The following is a 14431-nucleotide window of genomic DNA, read 5'->3' as shown; positions in this document are numbered from 1 at the left end:
AATGCTCACCGGCACATAATGGGGCTTGTCGTACAATACTGTGACAAATTCACCATCCACGCCTCTGAAGGACACACAACGCAAAAGCGGTGCATAGACGTCACCTATTAACTGGTGTTCTATGATATCGGTGTATATACATGGTGTTAAATCCGCCAGTCATATCGACTGGGTGCGGTAATTTTACACTTCCGACACCTGATTTGAACCCCAACATCCTCGCCAGACGGTTATGCACATGTATAACAAACCGGTTATCACCAACAATCCTTACTGACCGGCTAATGGGGTTGTATTTAAGACTTACAGTCGTGAACTTGGATTTTTCCGCAGCCCGTTTCATTTCATGCAAGAGCTGCTCGATGTTGCTGTAGTACCCTCTAGGTAAGGTACATGTCCATATAGTCTTGAGCTCTTCGCTGCCGAACAGAAAAACTTCGTCTTCATCAAACTTGTTTAGCGTATGTGGTTCGTGTAGCTCGACCAGGCCCACTTCCCAGCTCCCGTCCAGGTCAATAGCCTTTGCTAGATGCTCTGTGAAGCATGCGCTGGTGTTATTCGGAAACATCTTTGAGGATGAATTACTGGCCAGCGTGACATAGAAGCCATTGGGGTTCATTTTTCACCACCTTTATACAGATGCAGCCATTCAAAGTGCGCGGTACAGACACGTACCGGAGGCAATTGGCTACGGCGTCGCGCATTGTGATGCAAGATGACGCGCAGTACCGCGGTACGTCATTGGTTGACCAACAGGGGCACTCGTGGTCCGTTAGTCTGTCATAGAAAGACTTACAGTAAACGTCTTTACTGTGCCCGTTGTAGATATTGAATTTTACCACTGAAGGGAAATCTTAGTAGCTGAGCATAAAAAGAATAGGAGCATACTGTAACGTGTGTGAAGGCCATAAACAATATTAATTTTGGAACATAAACATACAGTATATGGCTGGTCTTGGTACTTTAAAGAAAATATACACACCAGTATTCCATTTCTCCCTAAACATTTTAAGCATCGAAGTCTAACTAAAGAGATACCGGAGTCAACAAGCATACTTTTAGAATTTGATTAAAAGGGAATATAATATGGAATCTAAAAAAATTAATAATGATATAATTATATTCATGTACAACAAAGAATAGTACATGCTGTACATTGTCTGTCGATAATGTTTCTGTAGTGCTTTTTCAGCGCTCTCCATGTGACCTTGCTGGTGGTGCTGTGGGTTAGGTCCCTGACTCCCATGTCACATGGTCTGTGATTGAATCCCACTGCAACTCTGACTTTTTTTTTAAGAAACATTTCTTTGAAAAAATGAACGTTTCCCTTGGTCAGAGATTAAATAAAACCTCACTCGCACCAAACAAATTTATATTTCTAAATATCACAACATGATCGGATTTAAGTATTTTTAATAACAATGAATAGTCACCTATGCGTTACAAAATAAACATTTATATTGATTTGAATCGCGTTTTGATTTAAATCGTAAACGCGTGTTTAAATATATGTGTTTAAAGGCGATATATAAAAGCGCTGATTCTTATGGAATGTGTTCCGCTAGGGATTCAAAACATTTATTTTTTTTAATCATGTATCTAAGGAAAATAGCAGTATAACTTTGTTCATGCACATCATTATACAGTATCTAATTTTGTATTTCTATAAAAAAAAATCGTTTGCCCAGCCACTATTGTTGTTATTGTTTTTATCCTGTAAAGCGCTTTGAGGAGCACAGCTTTCTCACCACTTAGATTACTTTTTGATACCATCCTTACACAAAGCAGAAACTTCTTGTATTTTCCGATGATATACAAGTGGAAAGATTACAGATTTTAATCGTCTTTTTTCTGAACCAGGGAAAATCTGATCATGTTTCTCTATAACAATAATAAAAAACTTTATTTTACATATCACCTTTAAAAGTGGCATCTCAAAGCAATACAGTAGATGGAAAAACAGTTAAAAGGGACCAAAGTAAATACCAGACAAACGCAAACGCATTTTAATAAAATGCTTTTATTCATTCAGCAGAGAGTGAGAGGGACATCCAGCAGAGAGAGACACACACCGGTTTCCATTGACAAAAGTAATTGTTTTTTTTTCAATTCCTCTTGTCTAACAGGAATGTTTTGTTTGTGGACAGACTGTTAGACTAGAGGAAAAGAGCGCCTCCTTCTACGAAGCATTTTGTTGATCCGATCACAAATTCTTTTCCAGTCGCACGAAGTAAGGGTTGAGAATCTCCGATTCACCATGCTACTAATGGTTTCCCGGAGATTGCAAGGCAAGGCACTTTTGCCTCTGGACCCATCAAAATTTATCGACGTTGTCCACCCCCAGTAAATTTCAAAAGTCACAAGATTTCGAAACACGAGGGCGGCGTAGCGGTTGGCTCTTGCTTTCCCGTCTATGACGATGCACTGCAAGTACAACCCCCCCTCCATCTCCTGAGTGATGGGTAACAGTTGGATATCTGGGACAATAATTCGTCCCACTGGCGTCTGTGAATTCCGCTCTGTAAACGGTGCTTCCTGGGGGGAGATAGGCAGCGGGGACAGCATCAACAAATTCCTGCGCGGTGGTGAGCGGAGAGGCCGGGATGGAGTGTTCTGAGGCGGTGTGTGCTCTGCGGGGGGCAGAGCTTCCGCCAGGCATTGCAACCTGCGTGGCGGGGAGAGGCACTTTTCGGGAGACAGCTGCTCAACTGTTTGACTGCTGGAACATACTGTCTCCTTCCTCTGCATTTTCAGGAGTGTCTCTAGCCTCCCAATCCTCCCCAGTAATGCGTCGTACTGCTCCCGCTGCTGCCGAAAAGTCTCCACACAGGTGCTGCTTCTACAGGTTGGCACCCTGGCCAGTGGCTGAGAGCAGAGACCCACGGCCTGTGGCAAAATAACATAATTCATGTAAGAAATAAAGTCACACAGTAGTATTCATCAGTCGTGGAACAGACGTCAAAATAAACTTTTCTTTTTTTCCGTCTTACCGCTTTCTTTTTTACTGTCCTGGTGGTAGATTTCGAAGATCGTTTCGCCCGTGCGGTGTTTTCTTGAAGAACAGGCTACAAAGAAATAATTATAATTGAATTTAAAATTCAAAATGGCAATAATACCTTGTAATATGCGCTGTAATCGCGTATTTCAGATGAAGTCTGCTGTATTTGCTTACCCTTCGCTCTTTGGAAGCTGGGGCGGCAGAAGCACCCCGTCTCTTCCTGTAAAAGGTCTTGGTCTCCATACTGTACTGTGGTCACTGTAGTGCAGGTTCACAGTTTTTTTTGTGATGGGAGCTCACCCAATCCCTTGATGTATTTATGCTATATTCACATGTACGGCTACAGTGTGATCATCGTCTTCCAATGTAAGGTGGGTGCCTTTTGCTGAAGTCGGGAGACATTAAAGGTTTGCCACACCCGGACTGTTAAACCAACGCATTAGCACGTCAAAGCCCATTGAGGACCCGGGCGCAATAGTTGTTTTGTCCCTTGATTTACTGATCTGTATTAATTATGGAAATCGAGTTCCTGCTCCTTGCAGACGACCTGGTCCTGCTGTCGCCCTAGGAACAGAGGTTGCGCCAGAACCTGGCACTGCTGGAGCAGCACTGTCAGACCTGGGCGCTGACAGTCAATCTGGACAAGACCAGAGTTATGGTTTTCCAGAATAAAAGCCAGACCTCAGGGAAACAGGTACAAATTCACACTTAACAACAACAACACATTAACGCCTAACAACGGGAGCAGGGCCGAATTAGGCCAGTACCCACTATTGTTAAACATACAGAAAATAATATTAAAGTATTGGCTTTAGTATTAGCCATACAGAACATTAAAGTGCCCCTTTTCCATTCAGCGGGTGCCTGAGCCACTGTGTCCTATCTTCTGACAGTCGCGGTTGTGAATGTCTGTAGATTGCATCTTATTTTTAGTACTATATTTTTGTATTACATTCCCTACTAATCAAACTCTAAGAGTATGTATCGGCTTGTCCCCTCCTCCCGCCCCTCTCTGTGTACAGTAGAGCCTCCTGTCCAGCCAGCACATGTCCACAGACATTCACAACAGCGACATATCATAAAACGTTTGCACATATATTTAAATTATTAGTTGTTTTTCAGGAAGTTAAAAAAAAACACTTGAATTACTTATCCAGTCTCTCGAAATAAAGTTATTTTTCAAGCAATGCAACAAACGTCGGGCAATGTGTTTTTTTTTAATCCAACATTGACACCCACATCTTAAATCTTGTCAGTCAGCTCTTTTTTCTCTATTTGAATTGTGGCTTACACATCGCACGACTTTAAAAGCTAGAAAGACAGGTTTCGAATCACATTAGCTGGTGTAACGTTGCCATAGCCAAAATGTAAATGTAGTGGCTCTCTGAAGGCACCAGTTCTGTAGGGTTTGGGCATTTACTGAGACAATTATTAATTGTAGCAGTAAATCACAAAGTTGATTCTTTTGATGGCTTTAGAATCCAACCATGCGACATAACTCAAACAACGCACACACACAGGTACTAATACACGAGGATACATTTATTAATACATAGAATATGCATATAAACCTAACAGATCTTATCGAGAGGGTTATCAGAATACAAAAGGTATATATTCAATCAGTTACAAAGTGTTACATATATCAAGAGGACATACGTTCAGTATATCATTCATTTAGACCATTTCGTAAATGAACTTGGTTATAACTTCTACATTAGATACTCAAAACAAGTACATAACTCATAGGAATTAAATTGATATCAACTGGTTGGGATAACAATTGAATTCTTGAGCAGTAATGCAGTGAAGTTGAATACTCATCCAATCTCTGGGGATTCAGATCTCCTGCGGGCACAAAGAAACAGTTGCAGGCTGTTGCTGTCCAATCCGCGCTGTCTGGCTAGGTGCCAGGCTGTACTGTGCGGTTTGCGACGGTGCGCTGCAGATGCTCACTGGCAGGCTAGTTAGTGTTGGCTTTAACTAGCAAAGTTTACGCACAGGAGAAAAGATGACTGTGGGTCCCAGCAGGTCAGGAAGAAGACCGGTTCGTTCCTGATGAAGCGCTAGTTCTGAATAGTGATTCAGGTGTCCACAGTTCTGACCTGTTCACGAGGCCTGCTGCTGGTGCTAACCTCTGGTGGATCCTCTGGTTACTCTCTGGCAACCTCCGCTCTAGACTCTTAGAACAAAGGAAAGTTCTGGCACTCGGACACACTGGCCGTTCCATGGTTGTCCGAGCTGAGTCTCAGGATGGTCAGGAGGCACACTGCGAGAATGTCCTGCCCTTGGGAGCCTTTTGCTCCTGGGCCGTCCTGCCCTGGAATTCTCCTTTGAATTCCCTTTAGAAAAGTCTCAGAAGTCTCTCCAGAATCTCACTGAATCTCTACTGAATTTCTCAGGCTCTCTGTTGTAGCAGTGAGGCTTATTAATAAGCAGAATTAAGTGTTTCTGAGCTTTCCCAAATTAGGCCTCATTTCTCTGTTCATCTCTGTGGTGCAGCCACAGAGAAACCATGCAGGCTGATTTAGGATTCCCTTGATAAGGACAGCTCCCAAAGGGGGATGCACTTAGCTAAGCCTGGCTATCATGATCAATGGTCATCCATTGGCGCCTATTTGTCTAGGGAGTGCCAGTTGGACATCTGGACTGCATTCCTAAGTGTCAGGAGTAAGTGACTCATATCTCACCTTGATCAACCAATCAGGGACTGGTAGGGCCGAGTAACCCACGTGGGACTCTGATGCCCATGGAACTTTCAGCCAATCAATGAGCTGAAGTTCCTCCAGGTAAAAACAGGCAACACAGAGAGCCTGAGAGATTCAGAGTGAGATTCAGTAAGATTCAGCAAGATTCTGGAGAGGATTCTGTGGACTGTTCTAAAGGGAATTCAAAGGAGAATTCCAGGGCAGGAAGGCCCAGGAGCAGAAGGCTCCCAAGGGCAGGACATTCTCGCAGTGCGCCTCCTGACCATCCTGAGACTCAGCCCGGACAACCACGGAACGGCCAGTGTGTCCGAGTGACAGAACTTTTCTTTGTTCTAAGAGTAGAGTGGAGGTTGCCAGAGAGTAACCAGCAGCAGGCCTCGTGAACAGGTCAGAACTGTGGACAGCTGAATCACTATTCAGAACTAGCTCTTCATCAGGAACGAACCGGTCCTCTTCCTGACTTGCTGGGACCCACAGTCATCTTTTCTCCTGTGCACAAACTTTGCTAGTTAAAGCCAACACTAACTAGCCGGTCAGTGAGCATCAGCAGCGCACCATCGCAAGCCGCACAGCACAGCCTGGCACCGAGCCAGAGAGCACAGATTGGACAGCAACAGCCTGCAACTGTTTCTTTGAGTCCGCAGGAGATCTGAATCCCCAGAGATTGGATGAGTATTCAACTTCAATGCATTACAGCTCGAGAATTCAATTGTTATCCCAACCAGTTGATATCAATTTAATTCCTAAGAGTTATGGTCTTGTTTCGAGTATCTAATGTAGAAGTTATAACCAAGTTCATTTACGAAACGGTCTAAATGAATGATATACTGAACGTATGTCCTCTTGATATGTGTAACACTTTGTAACTGACTGAATATATACCTTTTGTATTCTGATAAACCTCTCGATAAGATCTGTTAGGTTTAAGGCATATTCTATGTATTAATAAATGTATCCTCGTGTATTAGTACCTATATGTGTGCGTTGTTTGAGTTATGTCGCATGGTTGGACTCTAAAGCCATCAAAAGAATCAACTTTGTGATTTACTGCTACAATTAATAATTGTCTCAGTAAATGCCCAAACCCTACAGAACTGGTGCCTTCAGAGAGCCACTACATTACATTTTGGCTATGGCAACGTTACATATTTGGCGTCCCTGACGGCTATGAATCACTACATATTTGGCATCCCTGAACGGCTATGAATCACTACATATTTGGCGTCCCTGGCACGGGCGTGGCAAGACTGAAATGAGTCAACCAAGCGGAATAATTCAATATAAAACGCCGTGGGTTTCATACACGACAATACAGTGTGCTGAAAGCCGAAAGGAAAAAAGTTCCCCTTGCTCTTTAAGCAGTGCTTGATTGTTTTGTGATCTTTTGCAATCTACCGGGTTGATTGCATACTTGATCTTGTGGTTTTCTGTGGTAAAACTGTGATTTCGTACTTAAAAGTAATACTCTTTAAGTTTAACGATGGTTACTAAAAGGTCTGAATTCGAGTCGCTATTAAGCACTCTCTCTAGCAGCGACAGGTCTGACCACGATCTCTTCCATATCTCCGTCAGCGGAGAAGCTAGAAGGATAAATCTCCATTCTCTGAGAGAGCTAGCGAAGGACATAGAGAGATTTGACCCCGCAGTGTCAGAGAATAATATCCAGAGTTATATTCAAGACCTCAGGTATAACCTGCAGTACCTGCCAAACGCCACAGAACAGGAGAAAGTGTTTCTGGTCAGGAAAACTACCAGCAGAGCTGTACATGAGTGGATGGCTAGGCAGATGAAAGAAGTCTGTAATGACTTTGAGCAACTTTGTCATGCACTTATCGAAGAATACAGTGCGTTTATTGACCCGACTGCCGCGATAGCCACCGCCCTTAACATTAAGCACGAGAGAGCAGAGTCCCCTCGCGAATATTACGAGAGACTTAGACGAACTTATTTTGCAGGGCGAAATGATGAGGGTTGCGAAGAGAACACACATTTCAAGGGTTTATTCATTGCGAATCTCCAACCGTCAGTCAGAAAGATGATCTTAATGCATACAGATGCACAGACCATGAAAATGACTGATATTAAGAGATTCGTGCAGAAAGCCTGGGAGTATGATGTCCAAAGTCGCTCTGAGAAAAAAGCTGCTAAAGCGACTGTGTTCGCCGTCAGAGCCAGCAGGGTTAATTCCCCCCTGCTCGAAGGAGCACAGGCTCCTGAGCTGGCTAAGCCCTGTTCCAAAGCACTCACACAGGACCGCACCCAGCGTCCTAAGTGCCATGAGAACACCTGGGAAGGGAAAGGGCTAGAAAAGGCTGAACAAAAGGATTCAGTAGCCGCCCGCCTGGCCAGGCTTGAACAAGCTTTATTAGGACAGGGACAACCGCTCCCCAAGGCTGCCGGAAGCGTGAATGAGCTGATACTCTCCACTGGAGGAGGCGGAGACCCGCCCCCTCTCCCTCCCTCAGTCTATCTGATTGAGCGGAAGGGTTCCTGCCTGGATGAATTCAGCCACTCCCAAGTGAGTGCTGACTCCACCCCTGAAGTCACAGAGCAGGCAGTAAAACACAGAGGAAAAGCAGGAAGCTTTTACCTCAAGGCTGCCATGGGAGATGTCTTACACAGTGAGACACTGATTGACACTGAGGTTGAAAGGTGTTTGATGTCACACGGCAAGCTCAAACGGGTTGAAAAAGAAAAGGGCATGCGACTCAGAGTGGAACCTTTGGTGGATCACCAGAAAGGCAAAGTGTGGAAAAAGGTCAAGGCTCCTAAGCCTTCTGTACAGAAGGAAAGGGGGGCCAAGAGGCAGACTGTGCTCACACAGTGCCCACCGAACACAGAAGCCTATGTGGAGATTCCTTCTGTTCCCTCTGGACAAGAAATAAAAATATTTTCTTGTTCCCCGGATATACAGGGAAGTTGTGTCCCGGCTGAGGTCACAACAGCCTCCCTGCCACAGGAGCGGTGCTCCAAGCAGCCGCCTGATCCACCAGGTAAAGCACACACCTTTTACATCCCTAAAGAGGAGCAGATCTCCCCACCTGGCGATGAAAAGGAGCTTTCCCTGTGCACCCTGGCACCCAAGAGGGGTCAGGAACACCACCCTGCAGTGGTGGAAGGAATCCAGATGGCAGGAGAGCAGGTTAGTGATGTAGCCCTCACCCTTAGCCCTGAGAGGTCCTCTATTAGTGAGGATCTGCTTGAGCAGCTGTCACAGGGCCACCGCCAAGTGCCCCTGGTGCAACATTCACAGGTTAGACAGGAGGTCCAGCTGGACGCTGAGACTACTGCGCTGTGGACACACCTGATCCCAGATGCCGATTCCCTCTGCTTTGACCCAGGGAACCTGCAGTCAGGTAACATTATTTCTCACAACTACCAGGTAGTGAGTGAGACTGACCTGATTGTTCCTGCCTCAACGGCAGGGTTTCCAACACATGCAGTCCCCCAGAAGGGACAGGGAATGAAAGCCGAGCCGGTTTTCTTACAGCCACCAGCTCAGCCTGTCAGTCTGAGTCTGACCAACAGTGGTTCAGCCAGACTGGAGCTGGATGGTCAAGTCACCCGCCTGCCAGTGCAGGACATCGCAGAATCCCTGCCTGCACTGACATGGGTCTGGTGGGTGATAGTAAGTTCAAAGACAGTGAACTAGCTATCCCACTGCTGGGGAAGCTCCATGAACCCCTAGCGAGGGAAGGGGGGAGCGAGCAGGTGTCCTACACCCACGCCCAGCGAACGATTGTAAACATGCCGATAGAGGGATTCCTCAATCAGGAAGTGTGCAGGGTGGACCTGAACAGTGAGACTGGGATAACAATCCTAGATCACTCAGGTGCTCCAGATGACCACTCAGCCGAGGGTCAGGCATGCTCCACTGCTGCACCACCCCCTGCAGGGTTCCTAGAGCACAGGCATGAACAAATTGAAAAAGCAGATGCCCTGGAAAAGGAGGAGCAGCATCAGCAGCTGCTTCAGATCTCCCCAGATTTCCAGGAGGTTGGTGCCCAAGATGCCACATGGCATAGTGAGGAAGACACCATGTACATGCTGCGCCAGCTTAGAAAGGCAACAGTCACCCAGAAAGAGATGACTGGGATCAGCCACCCGAAAAGACTTTTGGGAGGACTGATTGCTGCCACCACTGTTGCACGTTTGCTATTTCTGGTAGGTTTGTGTGCTACTGGCACTCTCACCCTGACTGCCCCAAGAAGGCAGGTGTCAAAGATGCCAGAGGGTAGTGACAGACTGTATCGACAGCAGCAAAAGTTGGAAAGCTTAGGGAAAACCCTACAGGCAACTTCCTATGCAACAGGGTTAAACCTTATTCCCCAACCAGTGGACATGATTGTTGGTGTTATACAGTGGGTTTATGCTTGTGTGCAACAGGCCAGAATGTTGACACAAGACCTGTTAAGGGAGTTTAGTGCCACTGTAGCCAGTCTAGACATGGCACAATTCCCAACCCACTTGATTCCACTCTTCTCAGTAGAGGAGTATGTGACATTAACCCCATCGCTCATAGCTCACCCAGAAGGCAATCCAAGATTGAATTCGGTTCCAAATCTTGAGATGGGTATGGCAACCAAAGCTATCCATTGGCTGTGTCTAAACGATTCACCAATGAAGGGTGTAAAGCTACTAATGGGCAGAGGGAGGTTAATGAACCCCATGAAGAGCAGGTGGGAAGTAAATGGCTGGTCAGCACACCACATTTAACTGACACTATGACTTGTGACAGGCATGATACAGCTACCGCAATGCAGCTACCTAATCAAACAGTTTTCCTGCAAGTTCCCGAGGAGGCCACAGTGTTCTTGAACTTAACACTGTACTGTCTAGAACCAGACAATATAGGACCAAAGTTGAGGATGCCTTCAGGTGCCACACTAACGAATTGGATAGAAATCCAAGAAACAGTAAGCCCTGAAGAGGTACAGGTAGTTGAGTTTGCTTTAATGGAACAAACCTCCAAACCACCCTAGCAGATAACCAACACAGGTGTTGTGGTTTATCGGGGGGCTGGGAACAGGAACTGGTGTTATTGTAACACTACTGCCGGGAAGCTGGATCATGACTGACAATGTACTCTGAATGATGTACTCTCACATCAAGATGTACTCTGGGTAGCACGAATGAGTCAAAGGTAGCATGTCAAAAGAAAGGAAGTGACTTCTCCCCAAATATCTACTACAGAGGTATCAGATATTGACAGTGAACTTCCTAATGTGTAATTCCTAGACTTAGATAATGTCTCCTACCGTGTTTATACATACTCCAGATGTTATTCATCCTGTTTGTATCCAATACTGGTTCCGGTATGAATTCTCGAGGAGTAATGTAGACATTTAAGATTAATGTTCTAATGGCAAGGGACATCACTTAACTCTGTTTTGTTTTGAAGGCAACAATGCCTCGGGACCTCGTGACCTTCAAAAAGGGGGGATATGTAGCAGTGAGGCTTATTAATAAGCAGAATTAAGTGTTTCTGAGCTTTCCCAAATTAGGCCTCATTTCTCTGTTCAAACCATGCAGGCTGATTTAGGGTTCCTTTGATAAGGACAGCTCCCAAAAGGGGATGCACTTAGCTAAGCCTGGCTATCATGATCAATAATCATCCATTGGCGCCTATTTGTCTAGGGAGTGCCAGTTGGACATCTGGACTGCATTCCTAAGTGTCAGGAGTAAGTGACTCATATCTCACCTTGATCAACCAATCAGGGACTGGTAGGGCCGAGTAACCCACGTGGGACTCTGATGCCCATGGAACTTTCAGCCAATCAATGAGCTGAAGTTCCTCCAGGTAAAAACAGGCAACACAGAGAGCCTGAGATATTCAGAGTGAGATTCAGTAAGATTCAGCAAGATTCTGGAGAGGATTCTGTGGACTGTTCTAAAGGGAATTCAAAGGAGAATTCCAGGGTAGGACGGCCCAGGAGCAGAAGGCTCCCAAGGGCAGGACATTCTCGCAGCGCGCCTCCTGACCATCCTGAGACTCAGCCCGGACAACCACGGAACGGCCAGTGTGTCCGAGTGCCAGAACTTTCCTTTGTTCTAAGGGTCTAGAGTGGAGGTTGCCAGAGAGTAACCAGCAGCAGGCCTCATGAACAGGTCGGAACTGTGGACAGCTGAATCACTATTCAGAACTAGCTCTTCATCAGGAACGAACCGGTCCTCTTCCTGACTTGCTGGGACCCACAGTCATCTTTTCTCCTGTGCACAAACCTTGCTAGTTAAAGCCAACACTAACTAGCCGCTCAGTGAGCATCAGCAGCGCACCGTCGCAAGCCGCACAGCACAGCCTGGCACCGAGCCAGAGAGCACGGATTGGACAGCAACAGCCTGCAACTGTTTCTTTGAGTCCGCAGGAGATCTGAATCCCCAGAGATTGGATAAGTATTCAACTTCAATGCATTACAGCTCGAGAATTCAATTGTTATCCCAACCAGTTGATATCAATTTAATTCTTAAGAGTTATGTACTTGTTTCGAGTATCTAATGTAGAAGTTATAACCAAGTTCATTTACGAAACAGTCTAAATGAATGATATACTGAACGTATGTCCTCTTGATATGTGTAACACTTTGTAACTGACTGAATACATACCTTTTGTATTCTGATAAACCTCTCGATAAGATCTGTTAGGTTTAAGGCATATTCTATGTATTAATAAATGTATCCTCGTGTATTAGTACCTGTGTGTGTGCGTTGTTTGAGTTATGTCGCATGGTTGAACTCTAAAGCCATCAAAAGAATCAACTTTGTGATTTACTGCTACAATTAATAATTGTCTCAGTAAATGCCCAAACCCTACAGAACTGGTGCCTTCAGAGAGCCACTACATTACATTTTGGCTATGGCAACGTTACATATTTGGCGTCCCTGAACGGCTATGAATCACTACATATTTGGCGTCCCTGAACGGCTATGAATCACTACACTGTGTTGCCTGTTTTTACCTGGAGGAACTTCAGCTCGTTGATTGGCTGAAAGTTCCATGGGCATCAGAGTCCCACGTGGGTTACTCGGCCCTACAAGTCCCTGATTGGTTGATCAACGTGAGATATGAGTCACTTACTCCTGACACATAGGAATGCAGTCCAGATGTCCATCTGGCACTCCTTAGACAGATAGGCGCCAATGGATGACCATTGATCATGATAGCCAGGCTTAGCTAAGTGCATCCCCCTTTGGGAGCTGTCCTAGGAAACCTTAAATCAAAGGAAACCTTAAATCAGCCTGCATGAATAGTTTCTCTGTGGCTGCACCACAGAGATGAACAGAGAGATGAGCCCTAATTTGGGAAAGCTCAGAAACACTTAATTCTTTCTTATTAATAAGCCTCGCCGCTACACTGGCGAGCCTTGTTAACAAAAAAACAGACAATACACAGGGAGGGGGAGGTCAAGCGAGAGAGAGAGTTTTTTACCCTCTGTCTAAAAACCCAAATAACCCGGGGCAGAGACTCTGGGGGGATCATTGCGTGGTACAGAGCGGAGCTCAGTCAATTCTTATGGAATGTGTTTTTCTTTCTTCTTTTTTTCAGCATGGAATAAACCTGTTACTTGATTCATATGGATGCCCGGTTCCGCCGGGGATTCAAAACATTTTTTATTTTTTTTTAATCGGGTATCAAAGGGAATAGTAGTATAACCCTGTTCATGCACAAACAGTGGCATGTTACATTATTGATTTGGGTGTCTCCTCTTGCCAGAAAGCTCTAAATTGCATTTTGAGCGCGGTTTTTGACTTTTTTTAAATTGCATTTTGAGCGCGGACAGCACATACAAGGGTTAATTGCACAATGAACTGCGCCAAGAAATTTAAAATAGTCTTCTTTACGTGTGAGGGTAGGAGTGGACAGCAGCAGGCATAATCAGCAAACCAGGAAAACAAAGAACAGGACAGGTGAGACGTGTATCTAGAAAGCGAGTGATCAGAAAAAGGAAATGGTTTTACGCCCAGGTTTTCGACCCAATTGTTTTAGCTTGCTAATGCATCAGACACATTTCCTGGTGTATTGTGTTTTAAATAAAATAGGAGTGTCTTTCCCTGGTATTAGCTCATCGGTATGGTGTAAGTTTTATCTGTACCATACCATACAGTATATAGGTACAGAATTCAAGCTGCACCACTGTATCGCTTTGGTAAGGAGATGGACAATGGCCAAAATCACGAAGACTCTCTCACACCAAATAATGAAGATGAAAAGAAACGGGAAGTCAACACAGAACATTGTACAGCAGTTGGCTTCGATGGACATCTTTGTTTCTGAAAGCACAGTGAGACGGCATTATAAAGGGGAGAGGAGGCAAAGAGAATCTAAACCGAGGACGATTCAAAGGTAAATACATTTCTAAAAATACCTTTCTTGCATGTAAATACAACTACGCACATTATTTTTAAAACTAACTGTTGATCTCTTTTTTTTCAAGTCCAATTGTGCGAGCTATCGACAAACTGATTGATGAAAATGATGAGCTACCGGCGATGCAAGTCCAAAGACGGCTATGGACTGACCTCGGTGCGACCGTTAGCCCTACATCGATAAGAAGAGTACGCAGGAGGCTTGGATGGAGATACAGAAAAACCAACACATGCCCCATGATAAGGCTAAAAAACAAAGAGGAAAGACTCAAACAAGCGCTCCAATGGATTGAACAGGGGGAGGCATTTCATTGTGTACTTTTCACCGACGAAACAACAGTGGCTCTGGAACAGTTTTCAA

The sequence above is a fragment of the Lepisosteus oculatus genome, chromosome 18, assembly GCF_040954835.1.
Source record: "Lepisosteus oculatus isolate fLepOcu1 chromosome 18, fLepOcu1.hap2, whole genome shotgun sequence".
NCBI classification, from domain to species: Eukaryota; Metazoa; Chordata; class Actinopteri; order Semionotiformes; family Lepisosteidae; genus Lepisosteus; species Lepisosteus oculatus.
This window is presented reverse-complemented; position numbering follows the sequence as displayed.